Source organism: Podarcis raffonei, chromosome 1 (assembly GCF_027172205.1).
Source record: "Podarcis raffonei isolate rPodRaf1 chromosome 1, rPodRaf1.pri, whole genome shotgun sequence".
NCBI classification, from domain to species: domain Eukaryota; kingdom Metazoa; phylum Chordata; class Lepidosauria; order Squamata; family Lacertidae; genus Podarcis; species Podarcis raffonei.
Genome location: NC_070602.1, coordinates 41,190,434 through 41,208,289, shown reverse-complemented (window position 1 = coordinate 41,208,289; position 17,856 = coordinate 41,190,434). Strand labels below are relative to the sequence as shown.

The window sequence follows — 17,856 nt, the reverse complement described above, 5'->3', positions numbered from 1 at the left end:
TTAGCATCATCTGCACCACTGGTCTTCAACTAATGAGTGCATTGCGGCCAGATGCAAGATGGGTCACAACAGGAGCACTACCATCATACAAGTATATGGTAAAAGATTAAGAAGTAAATCCCCCAATGCATATTTGAGTTAAAAGTGGACTCTGAATCTGAAAAAGATGGAAGATACCTGATCTACACTGACTGGCAATGGTTGTTCAGGGTTTCTGACAAGTTGTTTCCAGTGCTCCACCACTGAGCTACCGTCCCCTAATGATTTTATTTATTTATTCCATTTAGATAAGATCCTATATCAAGATAGGGATGTGTAGCAGCTTTGTGCTGGGGCTGAATAACTAGGTGAGTCAGGTGATTTGGAGTGATTTTACTCCTTTCAGTCACACCATGATGTCAACAAAGTAACCCAAGTTGGATCAGGGCCTCCATAAACCTTTGCGCTGGACTACGGTTTCTGTATTCTACTTTCTTTGCAAACTGCAACTCTGTTTTTTTGCTAAACTCTTTAAGTCTGAGAACCACAGTCTATCAGACTTACCAATACTTGCTATACAGATGCCAACATATCCAACAATTTTAGCAAAAAGGGAGAACCTGGATGTGCACTTTGGACACATTAATACCACATGGGCTCAACTTATAGCGCAGTACAGCATTGCTTAGTTTCAGCAAAATGAAAGCTGTCTGAGCATTCCATCCTCAAAGCTCTATAACTAATGAAAATGACTGCCAACACGTTTTGCTATAAGAATTGGAAGTTTATTTTTTGTTAGTCATTGATGTGTGTGTGTATACACATACATAGACTTTTTTGTGACAATACTCAGTGGTACAGAGTATTAGCACCTATGACACCTTTATCAATATAAGAGTACTAGCACCTTTTTTAAAAACCAAAAACCAAAAAAGCACTCTCTGGGTGTGGGCAAATTCATTCTGCTATGGGCTGTTGCGAGCTGCAGTCCTATTATGTCTGTGTAGGCTTGTATATGGAGACGCGGGTGGCGCTGTGGGTAAAACCTCAGCGCCTAGGACTTGCCGATCGCATGGTCGGCGGTTCAAATCCCCATGGCGGGGTGAGTTCCCGTCGTTCGGTCCCAGCTCCTGCCCACCTAGCAGTTCCAAAGCACCCTTAAGTGCAAGTAGATAAATAGGTACCGCTTTATAGCGGGAAGGTAAACGGCGTTCCGTGTGCTGCTCTGGTGCCGGTTCTCCAGAGCAGCTTCGTCACGCTGGCCACGTGACCCGGAAGTGTCTGCGGACAGCGCTGGCTCCCGGCCTCTAGAGTGAGATGAGCGCACAACCCTAGAGTCTGTCAAAACTGGCCTGTACGGGCAGGGGTACCTTTACCTTTACCTTTAGGCTTGTATAGTTCCAGTAAGCCTTTCAAGTCTTTCAACCTTGATGGCAGAAAGAGAGGAGGAATTAAAGAACCTTTTAATGAGGGTGAAAGAGGAGAGCGCAAAATATGGTCTGAAGCTCAACATCAAAAAAACGAATATCATGGCCACTGGTCCCATCACCTCCTGGCAAATAGAAAGGGAAGAAATGGAGGTACTGAGAGATTTTACTTTCTTGGGCTCCATGATTACTGCAGATGGTGACAGCAGTCACAAAATTAAAAGACGCCTGCTCCTTGGCAGAAAGGCGATGGCAAACTTAGACAGTATCTTAAAAAGCAGAGACATCACCTTGCCAACAAAGGTCCATATAGTTAAAGCCATGGTTTTCCCAGTAGTGATGTATGGAAGTGAGAGCTGGACAATAAAGAAAGCTGATCGCCAAAGAATTGATGCCTTTGAATTATGGTGCTGGAGGAGACTCTTGAGAGTCCCTTGGACTGCAAGAAGATCAAACATATCCATTCTTCAGGAAATCAGCCCTGAGTGCTCACTGGAAGGACAGATCGTGAAGCTGAGGCTCCAATACTGTGGCCACCTCATGAGAAGAGAAGACTCCCTGGAAAAGACCCTGATGTTGGGAAAGATTGAGGGCACAAGGAGAAGGGGACGACAGAGGATGAGATGGTTGGGACGGTGTTCTCGAAGCTACAAACATGGGTCTGACCAAACTGCGGGAGGCAGTGGAAGACAGGAGTGCCTGGCGTGCTCTGCTCCATGGGGTCACGAAGAGTCGGACACGACTAAACGACTAAACAACAACAAAACCTTTCAAGTAGTTTAAAGACAGGCTTACCCTAGCTCTGACAGTGTCTTGGACTGTACCCACTGACAGTTCCATATTACAGCTTTGCATGTGTATGTTTGAATGTTACGCCTAATTCTTGGTCTGTCATCTGAGACAACCTTTTCTTTCATTTGGGCTTTATTTCTGGTAAATAAATCATGGCATGGTGTAATAAATCATGTGCTGTTGTTCATCTGAGGTTGTATTTACCTAATTTTAGGACATGCTAAGGAACAGATGATTGTTATTATGTCCTAATATGTAAAACCACAAAATTCAAAGAGGGTAAACTTCTTTTCTCCCCACGACTGTAATCAGCTTCAGTGTATTTAACAGCTTCAGTGTATTTAACTGAGAGTGCGTGTATGTGAAGATGAAAATAGCATTTTTTTGCCAGTTTGAAGTATTCATACTTTTCCAAGTTCTTTAGGAACATTTAGAAGTAGAACTAGAGCATTAATGGGTAACAAAAAGGCTAGTGACTTTGGTGTGTGACAGTTTCTAAACAATTTTGTTTGCATGAACTCCATGTGTGATCTTGCATCTGAAAGTCTAATCAGTTTTGGTTAGCATCATTATATTCAGGTCATATTCAGGTCATACCTTGAAAAGAAGTAGATTGTTAATGTGTGCATATTGCAAAACTTGAAACATAATTTATTTTAGTACATTTCGCTTTTATCTTTTTTTTTAAAAAATGAATCTACTACAAAATGTGAAATCTTGTGAAGATGGCTTTCAAATTTGTATCTAGATTTCTCTGAAACACTTAAAGATATTAGAGGTGAATCATTCAGGTATTGAATATTTGCTGTTTTGAGAGTCCTGTTGTGCTGAGAATGCAGAGGAGAAAAGTAATAAATAGTATTGATGGGTGGGTGGAATTGATGCACACTATATGTGACACTAAAAAAAGTTACATTTATACTTAGCTAGAACAATTTGTTTGAATTTTATTACAGTATAATTTTCTCTGCAAAAATAAAATATATAGAGTCTTGGGCATTGTTACTTCTTTGTTATTCATTGTGATTTAGGAAATACATAACTAGAGGTATAGTGCTAATAAGCATTTTTGAAAATGGATGACTGAATTTCTGTTTGAGGCAGGTGTCCTTAATGAGGCATGGAGATGAGAGATGAGCTCCTCCCCACATGAAACAATGTATCCCTACTCTACCCTGTCAGCCCAGTACAGGGTATTGCATGCCATATTGAACTGTGCTTTGCACACCAAGTGTCTATGACAACTTCATTCTTCTCCTTTTTGCTTCTATGGGTCTTCTTGCTAGGGACCTAAAATAAATGCTATGTTGATCAAGGTCACATACTTCCCCTCTTTCCCTTTCATCTAGCAACTGCAGGCTGATGACAAGTGAGTGCCATCATTTTATTTTTGAATTATGTATTATATTAGGTTTCATCTTGCAATTTTTTTGGAGCCTTGACTTGTAGTGGAAAGCAGGGCGCTTAGTAGGAGGCTGATGAGATACCAGTAAGGGGTGTGGTATATCCGATTGGTGTTTTGCTTTTCTGAATGATTTTTAGGCTGTATTCCATTGTAAGCCATGTTTAGCACTTTCTTATTTGCAAAGGCAGTATAATTTTTTTAAAAAATATATTTTGGAGGAAGAGGTGGATGGATGCCCATGGTTGCAATCCAAAAGCCCTTAGAAATAAATAGTGCACATGCAGTTGATGTTAAACTGTTTCGGATGTAACAAGCAGCGAAGGGCTCCATATCAGTGATTCCAGGTGAAGCTCCTTAGGTATTTTTGAAGGTGACAAATTGTCAAACAGAATATAGGCAGGTGTAGCTCTCTTGCATGCATGAGAAACAGAGGCCTCTATTGTAGCAATGCTTAAAGGTAGAGAATCCTACTGTCCTTTTAGACTTGGTCATCCTAGTTAGGGAGTAGTAACTGACAGCTCAGTTCAGTTTCCAGAGACTTTCTGGCTGGCCCTACTATTCACCCATTTTCTCCCTTACAAGTCAAGATGCAGCAAGCAAAGGCATTACCACCACTTCTACCTTCTTTCCTCATGCACTTCTGTCTTGTTTCCCCTGTAGGTCTGTGCCTTGGCTTATGTAGGAAAGTGAACAGCCGACAGGCACAAGGAGAGAACTTTAACTGTCTGTGTCTTGGCTGGTGTAGAAATTAGTCTGTGAATGGAGCCAGTATTGCTAGCCCTTCAGTGTGTTCACTAACAAGAGGACACTAACAAGAATACAGAAAAACCACCTTCCATTGGTACTCCTCTTTTTCCTTATGGTTGATGGTAGCCTAGTTCAGATGAAGTATTCCCCTGTTTTATTGGTATAGACTAACCTGTCCTCCCTTCCTGTGATTGGTCATACCAGCTGGGACTGATGGAAATTTTGTTCAGTAGCATCTGGTAGACCATAGGTTAGCTATCCCTGACCTAGAAATAAGTCACACAACTGCATACTTCCTCCTCCTCTCATGAGCAAATATAAAAAAGAATGGAAAATGTTTGTTGCATATTTACAAAAGGATTGTAAAGAAGTTAACAGCATAGTAGGTTTTTAAAAAAACACTTGTAATATTAAGGATACTGTTTAAAATTGAACCAGGGCAGTCTTAATATTGTAAGCCAGTTTGCTTGAAATAAATATGGGGATGATTTTTCTATACCTTGGAGGAGACAAATCCCATTTTGCTAGCAGGCTGCCCTACTCTCTCTCCTGGTTGGCTGGTGCTGTCTTTGGGAAACACACAAATCCTTAAAAAAATCTCTGTGCCAACCTCCAATAATTTTTTTCTCTGTGAGGGAGAATTCTTACATTTCAGCATCTGTGCAACCAAAAACAAAGTCACAAAGATATTTTTATTTATAACTCGCTATAAATATATCTTATAATTGAACAGGCTATTAGAGATTTATGTCTACAGTTGAACTAACTTTACTATTATTTTCTTTTTAAAGTAAATAAAGCCTAATAAATGTATTTCATCTGTGTGTTTTTCAGCTGCTATAAAACATTTGAATGATGTCAGAATATAAACTTGGATTGTCCTAGCCTTGTGGACGTAATTTAACTTAATGAAAATTTGAAAGGTCAACACTTAGTGCTTAATTAAATGAGGATCTGATATTAAAAATCCCTCTAGATTTAAAGAAGTGTTAATGTTTATTACAAATTGGTACTTAAGTGAATTTTTTCAGGACATGTAGCATTTTCATTCAGGAAATTGAAGCAGAAATGTGTCGTGTTTTTGTTTGTTTAGCAGACATGATTTAATGTTTTATAGTGTGTCGTTTCTTGCTTAGTATCATCAATCTCTTTTCAATCGTGTGCATAAGGCCATGTGTTCTTCTAAAGCACTTACTTTGACTAATTCCCTTGACTTGAGTTTGATTACTTAAGGACATAAGAAGAGCCTGCTAAGTTAGGTGAACAGCCCATCTAGTCCAGCACCCTGTTCTCATAGTGGCCAACCAGCTGCCTGTGGTAAACTCACAAGCAGGATCAAAGCACAAGAGCACTCTTCCATCCTGTGGTTTCTAGCAACTGGTATTCAGAAGTATTGCTGCCTCCAGCTGTGAAAGTAGAGCAAGCCATCATAGCTAGTAGCCACTGATAATCATTACTTGTGTCTAAAGATTTTAAGATGGTAATCTTTACATTTCAAGTGAGGTGCTTCTGTCTTTACACAATAGAAACATATCACTTAAGGAAAAATACCTTATATATTTTCTAAAGGTGTAAGAGTTGCTGTGGGCCAGGGCAAAGTGGACCCGGTGGTGGGAGTGCAATAATAACATCAACAAAGGACACTGGACAACGGTGTTGGGAATAAAAGGGCCACAACTTTACTGATTCCAGGTGTCAGATGGTTTGGTGTAGGCATTGGGTGTGACTGGCTTTTATACTCAGGGTGCAGGGAAGAAGTTCTCACTCAGGTCTGTTCCCCAGCCATTCCCCCCAGCTCATCTGTGATTGGCCGGTGAGCCATGCAAGCAAGTCCCTGGCTGCTGGCTCAGTGAGAGGAACCAGAAGTGCCCTCTCCCACCATGCCAAAGGTGAGGAAGGGAGGCCAACTCCACCGTGGCTGTTCTGGGGCCACAACTGCTGCTCGTCGTGAGTCTCAGCGGAAATGGGAATTATGTGTGGCTTAGTAAGCATTGCCCATGCAGCAGTCAATACCTGCTTCTACAATAATTTCCACTTATATATAGTACTATCTATCTATTTATATATCTGTCCATTCATTCTCTGATACATGTGTGTGTATGCTAGGAGCTGCTTATAGCCAGGGGCAGCCCTAGGGGCCTGCCTTAGAATTACTTCTACTACTGGCTTATGCATTTGTAAAAGAAGAGGGGGGTAGAATCATTTGAGTAGGCCTACATGACCTGTGACCAAATAAGTCAAATACAGGCCACTAGCCAAGAAATATCAAGAACCTCAGATATGCAGATGACGCAACCTTGATGGCAGAAAGTGAGGAGGAATTAAAAAACCTTTTAATGGGGGTGAAAGAGGAGAGCGCAAAATATGGTCTGTAGCTCAACATCAAAAAAACAAAGATCATGGCCACTGGTCCCATCACCTCCTGGCAAATAGAAGGGGGGGAAATGGAGGCAGTGAGAGATTTTACTTTCTTGGGCTCCATGATCACTGCAGATGGTGACAGCAGCCACGAAATTAAAAGACGCCTGCTTCTTGGGAGAAAAGCAATGACAAACCTAGACAGCATCTAAAAAAGCAGAGACATCACCTTGCCAACAAAGGTCCGTATAATAAAAGCTATGGTTTTCCCAGTAGTGATGTATGGAAGTGGGAGCTGGACCATAAAGAAGGCTGATCGCCAAAGAATTGATGCTTTTGAATTATGGTGCTGGAGGAGACTCTTGAGAGTCCCTTGGACTGCAAGAAGATCAAACCTATCCATTCTGAAGGAAATCAGCCCTGAGTGCTCACTGGAAGGACAGATTGTGAAGCTGAGGCTCCAATACTTTGGCCACCTCATGAGAAGAGAAGACTCCCTGGAAAAGACCCTGATGTTGGGAAAGATGGAGGGCACAAGGAGAAGGGGATGACAGAGGATGAGGTGGTTGGATAGTGTCTTCGAAGCTACAAACATGAGTCTGACCAAACTGCGGGAGGGAGTGGAAGACAGGAGTGCCTGGCATGCTCTGGTCCATGGGGTCACGAAGAGTCGGACACGACTAAACAACTAAACAACAACAAGCCAAGTATGGCAGCTCACCAGGGGTTAATAAACCTGCTTCCTCCACCTGCTCGCACTATAAAAATGAGGGTGTTGCCAAGCAGGCCATTATGCAGAGATAGCAAACTGTGTGTGGTCACAGGTTGTGCAGACCTGGTTTTCAGCATTGCAGTTATAGAATCATAGAATCATAGAGTTGGAAGGGACCACAAGGGCCATCGAGTCCAACTCCCTGCCAAGCAGGAAACACCATCAGAGCACTCCTGACATATGGTTGTCAAGCCTCTGCTTAAAGACCTCCAAAGAAGGAGACTCCACCACACTCCTTGGCAGCAAATTCCACTGTCGAACAGCTCTTACTGTCAGGAAGTTCTTCCTAATGTCTAGGTGGAATCTTCTTTCCTGCAGTTTGGATCCATTGCTCTGTGTCCGCTTCTCTGGAGCAGCAGAAAACAACCTTTCTCCCTCCTCTATGTGACATCCTTTTATATATTTGAACATGGCTATCATATCACCCCTTAACCTCCTTTTCTCCAGGCTAAACATGCCCAGCTCCCTTAGCCGTTCCTCATAAGGCATCGTTTCCAGGCCTTTGACCATTTTGGTTGCCCTCCTCTGGACACGTTCCAGTTTGTCAGTGTCCTTCTTGAACTGTGGCGCCCAGAATTGGACACAGTACTCCAGGTGAGGTCTGACCAGAGCAGAATACAGTGGCACTATTACTTCCCTTGATCTAGATGCTATACTCCTATTGATGCAGCCCAGAATTGCATTGGCTTTTTTAGCTGCCGCGTCACACTGTTGGCTCATGTCAAGTTTGTGGTCAACCAAGACTCCTAGATCCTTTTCACATGTACTGCTCTCAAGCCAGGTGTCACCCATCTTGTATTTGTGCCTCTCATTTTTTTTGCCCAAGTGCAATACTTTACATTTCTCCCTGTTAAAATTCATCTTGTTTGTTTTGGCTTGTCATTAATCATGACTTGTCATTTCAGCTAGGTCCTGTGTTAAGGATTGTTTAGTTTTCCATGTATTTGCCTGATTTAGGACATTGTGTATTTTATAATAGATTCCTTTCTAATTTATTGATGATAGTTGTTGTTTTATCACTACTAATACCCTTGATCATCACTTATCTAATATTTGTGCTATTGAAATTCAGCGAGGTTCCATTTCGGTGTATTAAATCCTTTATTTATGGGGAACATGAAATTTACCATCCTCTGAAATTTAATTACTTGCATAATCACATTTTCTTTCAGTGTTTTGTATGCATCATGACTCAAATATGAGATTGTGGTAGAAGATGCTGTTACATCTGAATGCTGTGGTCTTTCAGTGCAGAATAATAATTAGCTCCGTTCACAATACCACAAAATACTGATTGAAACTGGAGACACAGCTTTAAAGCAGCAACAACTTTGTAGATATTGTGGAGTCTCTAACTCTAGTTTTCGTAATTCCTTTACCAAGTCTCTTATTTTTGTTTTGGTACTTGACATCCTGATCCTAATAAAATGCGTGGCAGTGATGCATCCATGTCAGGATTACTGGCACCCTAAGAGTAGTAGATATTTCCTGCTATTCTGTGCATTAGGTCCAGGCCGTAGTGAAATGTGATAAGGCAGTGGGTTTCAAACTGCCATGGAACCTTTCTACACAGAGGAGTTGTCTTTCAAAGAAGCACAGAGAAGCACTAAATATTCTAATAAGAATAAATACTATGTTTCACGACTAATACTTGGGGCATTATTTTTTCTTATCCACTGGTGATCCCTATAAGTTGTAGCAGATCCCAGACCTATTAAGTGGAGTAGGAGGTTCTATGTGCATATCTCTTATTCTGATCAAGCCCGACCCCTCAGAACACTGAGCTGCTCTGATCCTAACAGTCTTTTAACTGCCATTGGTTATGCATAGAGGCAGAGGAGGCAAGGCTTAAGAGAAGGTCTGTAAGGACCAGAAAAGCAACAGGCAAGGGGCATCAGAAGCAGCAGGCTGTGAGAAACAAGAGAGGGTTTAGAAATACCGTATTTTTCGTCCCATAGGACACTCCGTCCCATAGGACGCACCTAGTTTTTTTGGAGGGAAATAAAGGAAAAAATGTTTTCCTTTATTTCTCCCCCAAAACCAGGTCGGGGAAAAGTGGGATGGCGGTGCTGCGCCTCCCTGCTGTCCCCCGAGCTTGTGGAGCTGGCCGATGTCTGCCTGGCGCGAGGGGCGCTCTGCTTCAGGGCACCCCGCGCGCCGGGCATCAGGCTCCCCACGCTGCGGATGTCTGCCCAGCGCGCCCGGCGCTCTGCTTCAGGGTGCCCCACGCGCTGGGCGGCAGGCTGCGGATGTGTTCCCGAAGCGCCGGGCGCGCTGAAAGCAGAGCGCCCGGCGCTCCGGGAAGCAGGCTGCTATCCGCAGCCTAGACAGCCCTGCGGGAACTCCCGCAGAGCTGCCTAGGCTGCGGATGTCTTCCTGAAGCCTGGAGAGCGAGAGGGGTCGGTGCGCACCGACCCCTCTCGCTCTCCAAGCTTCAGCGAAAGCCTGCATTCGCCCCATAGGACACACCCAGATTTCCCCTTCATTTTTGGAGGGGAAAAAGTGCGTCCTATGGGGCGAAAAATATGGTAGTACATGATCAAGATCTAATAAGGAGGTGCTTGAGTGGGGAAGACAATATGGAAGCATTTGGCAGAGGTTTGAACCAAACATGTCCAGAAACAGTAGAGGTGAAGAGAGCTGAAGTTGATCTCATAATTTGAAAACTTTTCTCGCAGTTTTTAAAGGTTATGAGAAAGGACTTTAGTACACTCAAAGATGTTTCAGAATCTTGTACTCAAAGCTCATGACAGCTTTATAAACTTCCACTTCTTTTATCACATGTACAAAGAAAAGCATATATCATAAGGCAATATGAAATTTAGATTGGGCTGACTGCATGCAACTTGAGATGCCTCCCTGCTTGAATAGATTAATGTATTGTATTGATTTAGATCTGCATGTTTTATTACTTGGTGCACGGTGGCTTGGTTGAACAACATAGTAAGCCGAACTATGGCTTATCAGGGCCCCATAAATATGGTCACCCCCAGAGAGGAACTTGGACCTGCATTGCTCCTTCAGCACAGCATTGTGTTGTCAGAACATGGGTTCATGTTTAAGCTCTCTTTTCCTTAAGCATGAACAGTAGCCAAGGTTTGCCTTTAGTGCTAGTTGGTTTTTGGACAGCATGTTGAAGTTCTGCGCCGTCTTTGCAAATGGTTTCTCTTGAAATGTTAAATCAGCTTGCTTAAACTTGCCAGATTTTCATAAGCTTGCTTGGTTAAACAAAGCAGTTAATTTTTGTAACAATAAGCCTCTCCCTCCCTCCCTCCCTCCTGCACCTACCTTTTTCTCTCTATTAACTAAGTGCTGATGCAGCAGAGGTGAAATTCAGGTCTCGTGTAGAGCCTTTGGGAGTGAATCTTGAAAATACTAAAATCTGTTCAAGCAGAAGAAACAAAAGAAGTGGAAGTAATGGCATAACTTGACTGGACTAGAAGACTTTCACTGTGTTTGAAGAATTGCCCTTGGTCACTTATTGATCTGTCTGTCTAAAGTATCCAAAAATAGATTTTTCGCTTTGGTCCACCGCTCATTTGAGCTTGTGTAGGTTCACCATAATCAATTGAGCTCAGCTGACTTAAAGACAAGTACTTTGTTTTAAGTGGAATATGATCATTTTTTTTCTTTCTGTTTTTTAATGGCAATGTGCCCTCTGCAATCTTTACATGTGATATATGCAATATTACATAATGTGCTCTTTTGTATCTTATGAATATAAATGTTTCATTCCCCAAGGACAGCTAGTCACCACTGTAATTCTTTTAGTTAAGTCCAAGTTAGCTTCGGATAGCCTTCTGGCATATTACTAACATTTTTGAAAAATATAAAAGACCAATAATTTTCACACTTTGTGGGTGGCTAAGGATTTGAGATGAATATTCATAATGGCTGTGGTCTATGGCTGTACTCAGCACAATCTAGTGAAAGACAGTAATGAGAAACAATTTCCCCTTCATTAAGAAGTCATAAGGCAGAAATAGAAGGAACTGTAGCATCAGGTTTGGCAATTTTCTGCTGGGGGAAAAAAATCTTGTTTTGAACCCAAGAAACTTTATGTCACATGCTTCATGAGCTCTATGGAAGAGCAGCAGGGAAGACAGAGCACTTCTGAAAATAGCAGCCACAAAATAATGATGGAGTTTTATGTTTGAGAGGAGGGACTGGCAGTCTAGTTTCTTGCCCCCGACTTAAACCCTCTCTGTTGTTCCTTGCTACCTGTCCCCACTAAAGACTTGAATGTTCTGCTGACAATGCGAAATTGTGAGATTCATTTTATAGTTGGAGTTCTTATCGCATGAATCTTGAAAAGGCTCCAGTTGCTTGCTTTGACAAAATGTGTGCCTCAGTGTCTTGACAGTGAGAAAGCCACTGACTGACCCTGCTTGTTTTAGAACAATAATTTCAAAAGTTCTTGAATGCTTATATTCTCAGGACCTGAATATGAATTCCACAGTACAGTCTTGTTCAGAATGGTACAGGTGTAGTTTTTCACTGCTATTGTCATTAATTCTTAAGTTAGGTTGTGTACCAGCACTTAGAGTGTACCGTGGAGTAAAGTCACAAAAGAATCAAAATGCTTGTTTAAAATAAGATTGGATACCATTATCCTGTCCTGATGGATATCTTGAGAGAAAATACAAGAGATAGCATTCCCAGGATAGCAAACTGCAATTAAACCAGTCTCAAGTTGACCAGGGCAATGTTGCAGAATTAATTTCCACACAAGGAAGAAAGATTTTCCACAATTCTCAAAAATATTTGGAGTTTTCTCTTAATTTCAGGAATGCATGTTTGTATTTTTGTTTTGTACTACATTACTTGTGAAACAGATGAAGAAAAGTCCTATGCGTTATATTCTTTAAAAATATTTTACGCATTTAAAAATAACCTTTTTTAAAAAACAGCAACAACAACCAACAACATGTTTGTGCAATTTTCAACATTCAAATTAGACCAGTGCATGAGATTGAAGAATAACCAGCATCTCTCAGAACTGGGAAGTTTTGTCTTTTTAAAGCAGCCTTCTACTTTGTGGCTATAAACAAAATAAGGCTTTTGAAATTGTTTATAAAATAAGCCTGATTATAGATATTATATGGAGAAATGCTGAGCTTAGAACAATGATCAAAATATGGTCCTACTGTTTAGTAATTCTACATAAATGCCCCAAGTGGCAACAATTTTATATAAGAAGAAACAGAGGATTGCAATCTCCATAAAATAACTTTATTTTGGTGCTTTAAATGAGAGTAAAGAAGAAGGTTTTTGGCTCTTTTCATTATGGGAAAAGGGAAGAACTGAGAGCACCATACTTCCATTTGGATAGGGAATAGAATTAGCGTACAAAGTCTATGCATCTACCTGCTCATTTTAGTACAGTATGGGATCTAATGCAGAATCTAGAAGTTGAAAAAGAATTCTAGAGCTTGTGTCATCATTTAAGTGTGAAAACGTGGTTCTAGCCCTAGACTGATGAAATGTGTTGCGACTTCCTGCTAAAAACTTTGGGATTCTTCACATATGATTTTTCTATGCCAGCAGTAGTTTTGAGCATTTCCACCTTTTTGGTATGGCGGTTACATTCTTTTCTTCTGCAGCATGAACATAGTGTTTGCACAAGGCACTTTATGGACTTTTATTAGAGAGCCAGTTTGGTGCAGTAGTTAGAGCATTGGACTAGGACCTGGGAGACAAAATCTCCAAAAACAGCCTTTCCTTATCTGATGGACTATTTCTAAGTTGCCTCCACAGTTCTTCCATTCTGCAGCCTTGGGATTTTCTTTAGACCAGGCCTATCACGATCCACAGGATTGTCGCCACTGCGGCCCTATGTCTCTTCCTCTCATTGCCTGCCCAGCTCAACAACTTTCATTTCCTAAAAAAAGCTCAACACCTTTGGTCAACCCCAGGCACTGGCAGGGGTTGCAACGCCACTGCTTGGAGGCGTGGCACTCTGGATATAGCAAGGACCCCCTAAGATCTACATATGTAGAACAACGGACATTATCATATGGGCACACCTTTTGTTTTTTGTTTGCTGGGCACCTTGTGCAGATGGATTTACAGTGGTACCTCAGGTTAGAAACGCTTCGGGTTACAAATGCTTCAGGTTACAAACTCCGCTAACCCGGAAGTAGTACCTCGGGTTGAGAACTTTGCCCCAGGATGAGAACAGAAATTGTGCGCCGGCTGCACGGCAGCAGCAGGAGGCCCCATTAGTGAAAGCGCACCTCAGGTTATGAACAGATTTGGGTTAAGAATGTACCTCCAGAACGAATTAAGTTTGTAACCCGAGGTACCACTGTACACCTGCATAGCTATGGCTTATGAAGCACAGATACTTCCTGCACCATTCAACCTTATGGCACATTCAACTAGAGCAGTGGCTGCCTCAGTGGCTCTTTCTGCTAATGCACCCTTGCAGAAGTATGCAGGGCAGCCCCCTGGGCTTCTCCCAGTACGTTTACAAGGAACTATAAAATGGATATTTTTGCCTCGGCTGAGGCAGTCTTTGGCTGAAGGATCCTTCAGCAGATCCTCCCACAGTAAGTCTAGTTTGTTGCGCTTCAGACCTGCCCTAGTTGGGATCGCTTTGGCATGTCCCAACCCAATGACTTTAAGCAGGCAATGGGAAATGATAAAATTGGTATTCACCTTAAGGGTAAATTTGCACTGTCTGCATATGGTCATTGGGGCCTCACCCTAGCATGGACTGCAACACTGTGTCATATGTGTTCCTACTCTTGTTGCCTCCTTCCCTAATAATCTAGAAATTTATGTGTTCTTTTGTTTTACTCAATATATGTGATTCCAATTGTTTGGGCTTGACCAGTCCACAAAATTGATGGGAGCTCCACTTACTTCTTAAGAGTTTATTTCACCTTTGTCTACCTAGTGGAGCCCAGAGACCATCCCAGTGACCTTCTGTAGGCAGTGTGGCTAAAAATTCCATAAAGTTAATTATCTTTAGCATCTTGCAATAATGGCATTTGTTTTAAGGAAGAAAGACCTTCCTGTGGTGGAAGCCCGGGCAGTGTATATGGAAGTCCTGGAATGCCCAGAGGACATGCCCCCACCCCCAGCCTCACTGATGCGGTCCAAAGGAAAGCAGAGCAATATGTTTAGCACCATCTTGGCTGGTGGGAGTATGTAAAGAAAAACAGTCAAAACAAGAGAGAATCTTTTAGCACCTTATTTGATAGTCTTTAAGGTGTCACAAAGCTCTTTGTTGTTTCTGCTACAAGAATAACACAGCTATTCCCTGGCAAATTAGAAAAGGTTGATAAGAAAATGATGGCTCATAGAGATTTATTGTGATGTTAGATGGCAAATAATGTGAGCTGCAAAATGGTGACTATGATTACCACAGTTGTATGAAAGAAAAATTGTTATATGAAAATAGAAAGAAATTAATCAGGTCCCTTTAAATATATACCAAGATAGCAAAATCTTATAATAAAATTGCAGAAATTGGCAACATTGTAGGCTGGATTTCCATCTGTTCAACATTTCCTTTCTAAAAGTTTCCAACAGTAGATTTTTTTTCACCCTTATCGAACAAGCTGTCCCTTTTTTATACATTTTGAAGTGCTAAAAACAGGAAATGTCAGAAATTTAAACTGCCAGCTTAATTTTATTTCTGTGGTGGGAGAATAAAGTTGTGCAATTTAAAATCATATACATCTTTATCATTTATTTTAATAGAGCAGGCTCTTTTCTTACTCTGAATGACATCAATTGTTGAGTAAAAATGCTAGGGATTAAACTGCCTAACTTCTACAGCAAGATACAAAATTGTAAAATTCTTTGTTTTGTGGAAAACTTGTGTCTGCTGTGAATAGATGAATATTTTAGTGTTCTCAGTGTGTTAGTGGAGGAGATACAGCAGGAATGATCAATGTAACAACCTGTGGAATAGATGAATGTGATCCTGCCTTTGTCATTAAGTGATTTTCCTGTTAGAATTCTGAGGGCTTCATCTTATAACTGTTTCAAAGTAAGTATTTGTTATCAATAGTTGCAGCAATGCATTTAGATGATCAGAAGGCAAAGCAGAAGAAATGTGCCAGCTAATGCATTGTTAGATTTGAAAGCTGTCCCATTCTCATATGTACTCAGGATTAGGGCCAGGTCAACACAGTGGTCTAAAAATAAGTTTATGGGAAGCTTAGCCTTTTCTGGAGCTAGGATACTGGTCTTGAGGGGTGTGGGGACACGGATGGCACTGTGGTCTAAACCACCGAGCCTCTTGAGCTTACTGATCGTAAGGTCAGCAGTTTGAAACCGCTTGGTGGGGTGAGCTCCCGTCGCTTTGTCCCAGCTCCTGCCAACCTAGCAGTTTGAAAGCATACTAGTGCAAGTAGATAAATAGGTAATAATAATAATAATAAATTTTATTTATATCCCGCCCTCCCCAGCCGAAGCCGGGCTCAGGGCAGCTAAGAACAATAAAACAATACAAAAGTACAACACAAACAACACTCTAAAATCATTCATTATAAAATTAATTAAATTCAAGCCACTGGCCACCATTGGGCCAGAGCTCCGCGAAGATTGCCGAGGGAGGGAGTCAGGCTGTGCCCTGACCAAAGGCCTGGCGGAACAGCTCTGTCTTGCAGGCCCTGCGGAAAGATGTCAAGTCCCGCAGGGCCCTAGTCTCTTGTGACAGAGTGTTCCACCAGGTCGGAGCCACAGCCGAAAAAGCCCTGGCTCTAGTTGAGGCCAGCCTAACATCTCTGTGGCCTGGGACCTTCAAGATGTTTTTATTTGAAGACCGTAAGTTTCTCTGTGGGGCATACCAGGAGAGGCGGTCCCGTAGGTACGAGGGTCCTAGGCCGTATAGGGCTTTAAAGGTTAAAACCAGCACCTTAAACCTGATCCTGTACTCCACCGGGAGCCAGTGCAGTTGATATAGCACCGGATGAATGTGATCTCGCAGCGAAGACCCCGTAAGCAGTCTCGCTGCAGCATTCTGCACCCGCTGGAGTTTCTGGGTCAGTCTTAAGGGCAGCCCCACGTAGAGCGAGTTACAATAATCCAGTCTGGAGGTGACCGTCCAGGTACCTCTGCAGCGGGAAAGTAAACGGTGTTTCTGTGTGCTCTGGCTTTCATCATGCAAGCGGTTTAGTCATGCTGGCCACATGACCTGGAAAAATGTCTGTGGACAAACGCTGGCTCCCTTGGCCTGAAAGGGAAGATGAGCACTTAACCTTCCAGAGGTCTTTAACCTTTACCTTAAGGGGTGTAATTCTGACTTCTTTTTTTTTTCATTAGAATTACCATATTACCAAAATAAAGTCCATTTCCTCTTTTGTTAAGATTGTGCTGTTAACTTCCAATTACACTCAGCTTTATGCCAATTTAGTTTTATCAGCATGTCAAAATAGAACAAAAACGCATCTATTTATAGCATTGCTTATGACCTCTCATTAGTGACTCATAATCTATAATCTTTCCTACAATTATGTCTTTATTCAAATAATTCCTTATTGCATTGTTTGGTTGTTCTTGCACCTACATTGGTTGTGTTCTCCTCCCAAGAAATCTTAACATTTAATTCTAACACTTACAAGAGGAAATTTTTAACACCCTTCAGCTACTGAAACTGTTGCATGAGAGCCAATTCTGCAAGAAAGAGGCACACAGTCAGCCTCACTCAAGTGGTTGCATCTAGGTTCCCTTCGTGGGGGGAAAAGCATCTTCTACATCTGCTTTACATCTGCTTCTTACATCTGAAGGACACTACACTGATCAACGGAAGCATGTATGCCTCACTTTCACTCACTCTGTTTTCATTCAAGACCTTGAAAATAAAGAATAGACCTTATCAGTTTCCCAATCTGAATTGTCTACAGCAGTTCCAGAAATACCACCCTTTTCATGAGCCACAGCGTTGAGTGTATATTGTCAAGGGAAGGTCATCTGATTCACCTCCCAGTAAAGGTTGAAAATGAGTCAGTCAAACAAAACCAGCCCCCTCTCTCTTCTGCTTTCCTTCTTCCTTAGAGAGCCTTCAAAAAGCCTTCCGCCTTTCTGAGGAGAGCCTTGAATTTTTTAAACAGTGATTTCTACCATTTATTACAAATAAAAAAACCTGACTCTATACTGCACAGCTCTTGGAATACACTTCAGCACAAATGTACTGAACTCAACATAAGAAATACTGCATTCTGGATTTCCTACCAAGAAATGTACCTCTTTGAAGGATGCATTTATTTGAAAATGGTATGCTCTGCGGCGTATTCTTATTAATCTCACTTACTTATACTGCAGCCCCATACATATAGTAAGTCTGAGTTCAGTTGGACTTATTTCCAGGTAAGCGTGTATAAGATTACAGCCTCAGTTTCTCATATGACTTTTTGATAAAT

General features: G+C 41.7%; 2 protein-coding genes across 3 annotated transcripts in view; one reads left to right on the top strand and one right to left on the bottom strand.

Moving 5' to 3' along the window:
• The window catches only part of AVEN (apoptosis and caspase activation inhibitor), a 113,151-nt gene that overhangs the window by 29,698 nt on the left and 65,597 nt on the right, over positions 1-17,856 (top strand). The window lies entirely within an intron of this gene.
• The window catches only part of CHRM5 (cholinergic receptor muscarinic 5), a 68,427-nt gene that overhangs the window by 37,252 nt on the left and 13,319 nt on the right, over positions 1-17,856 (bottom strand). The window lies entirely within an intron of this gene.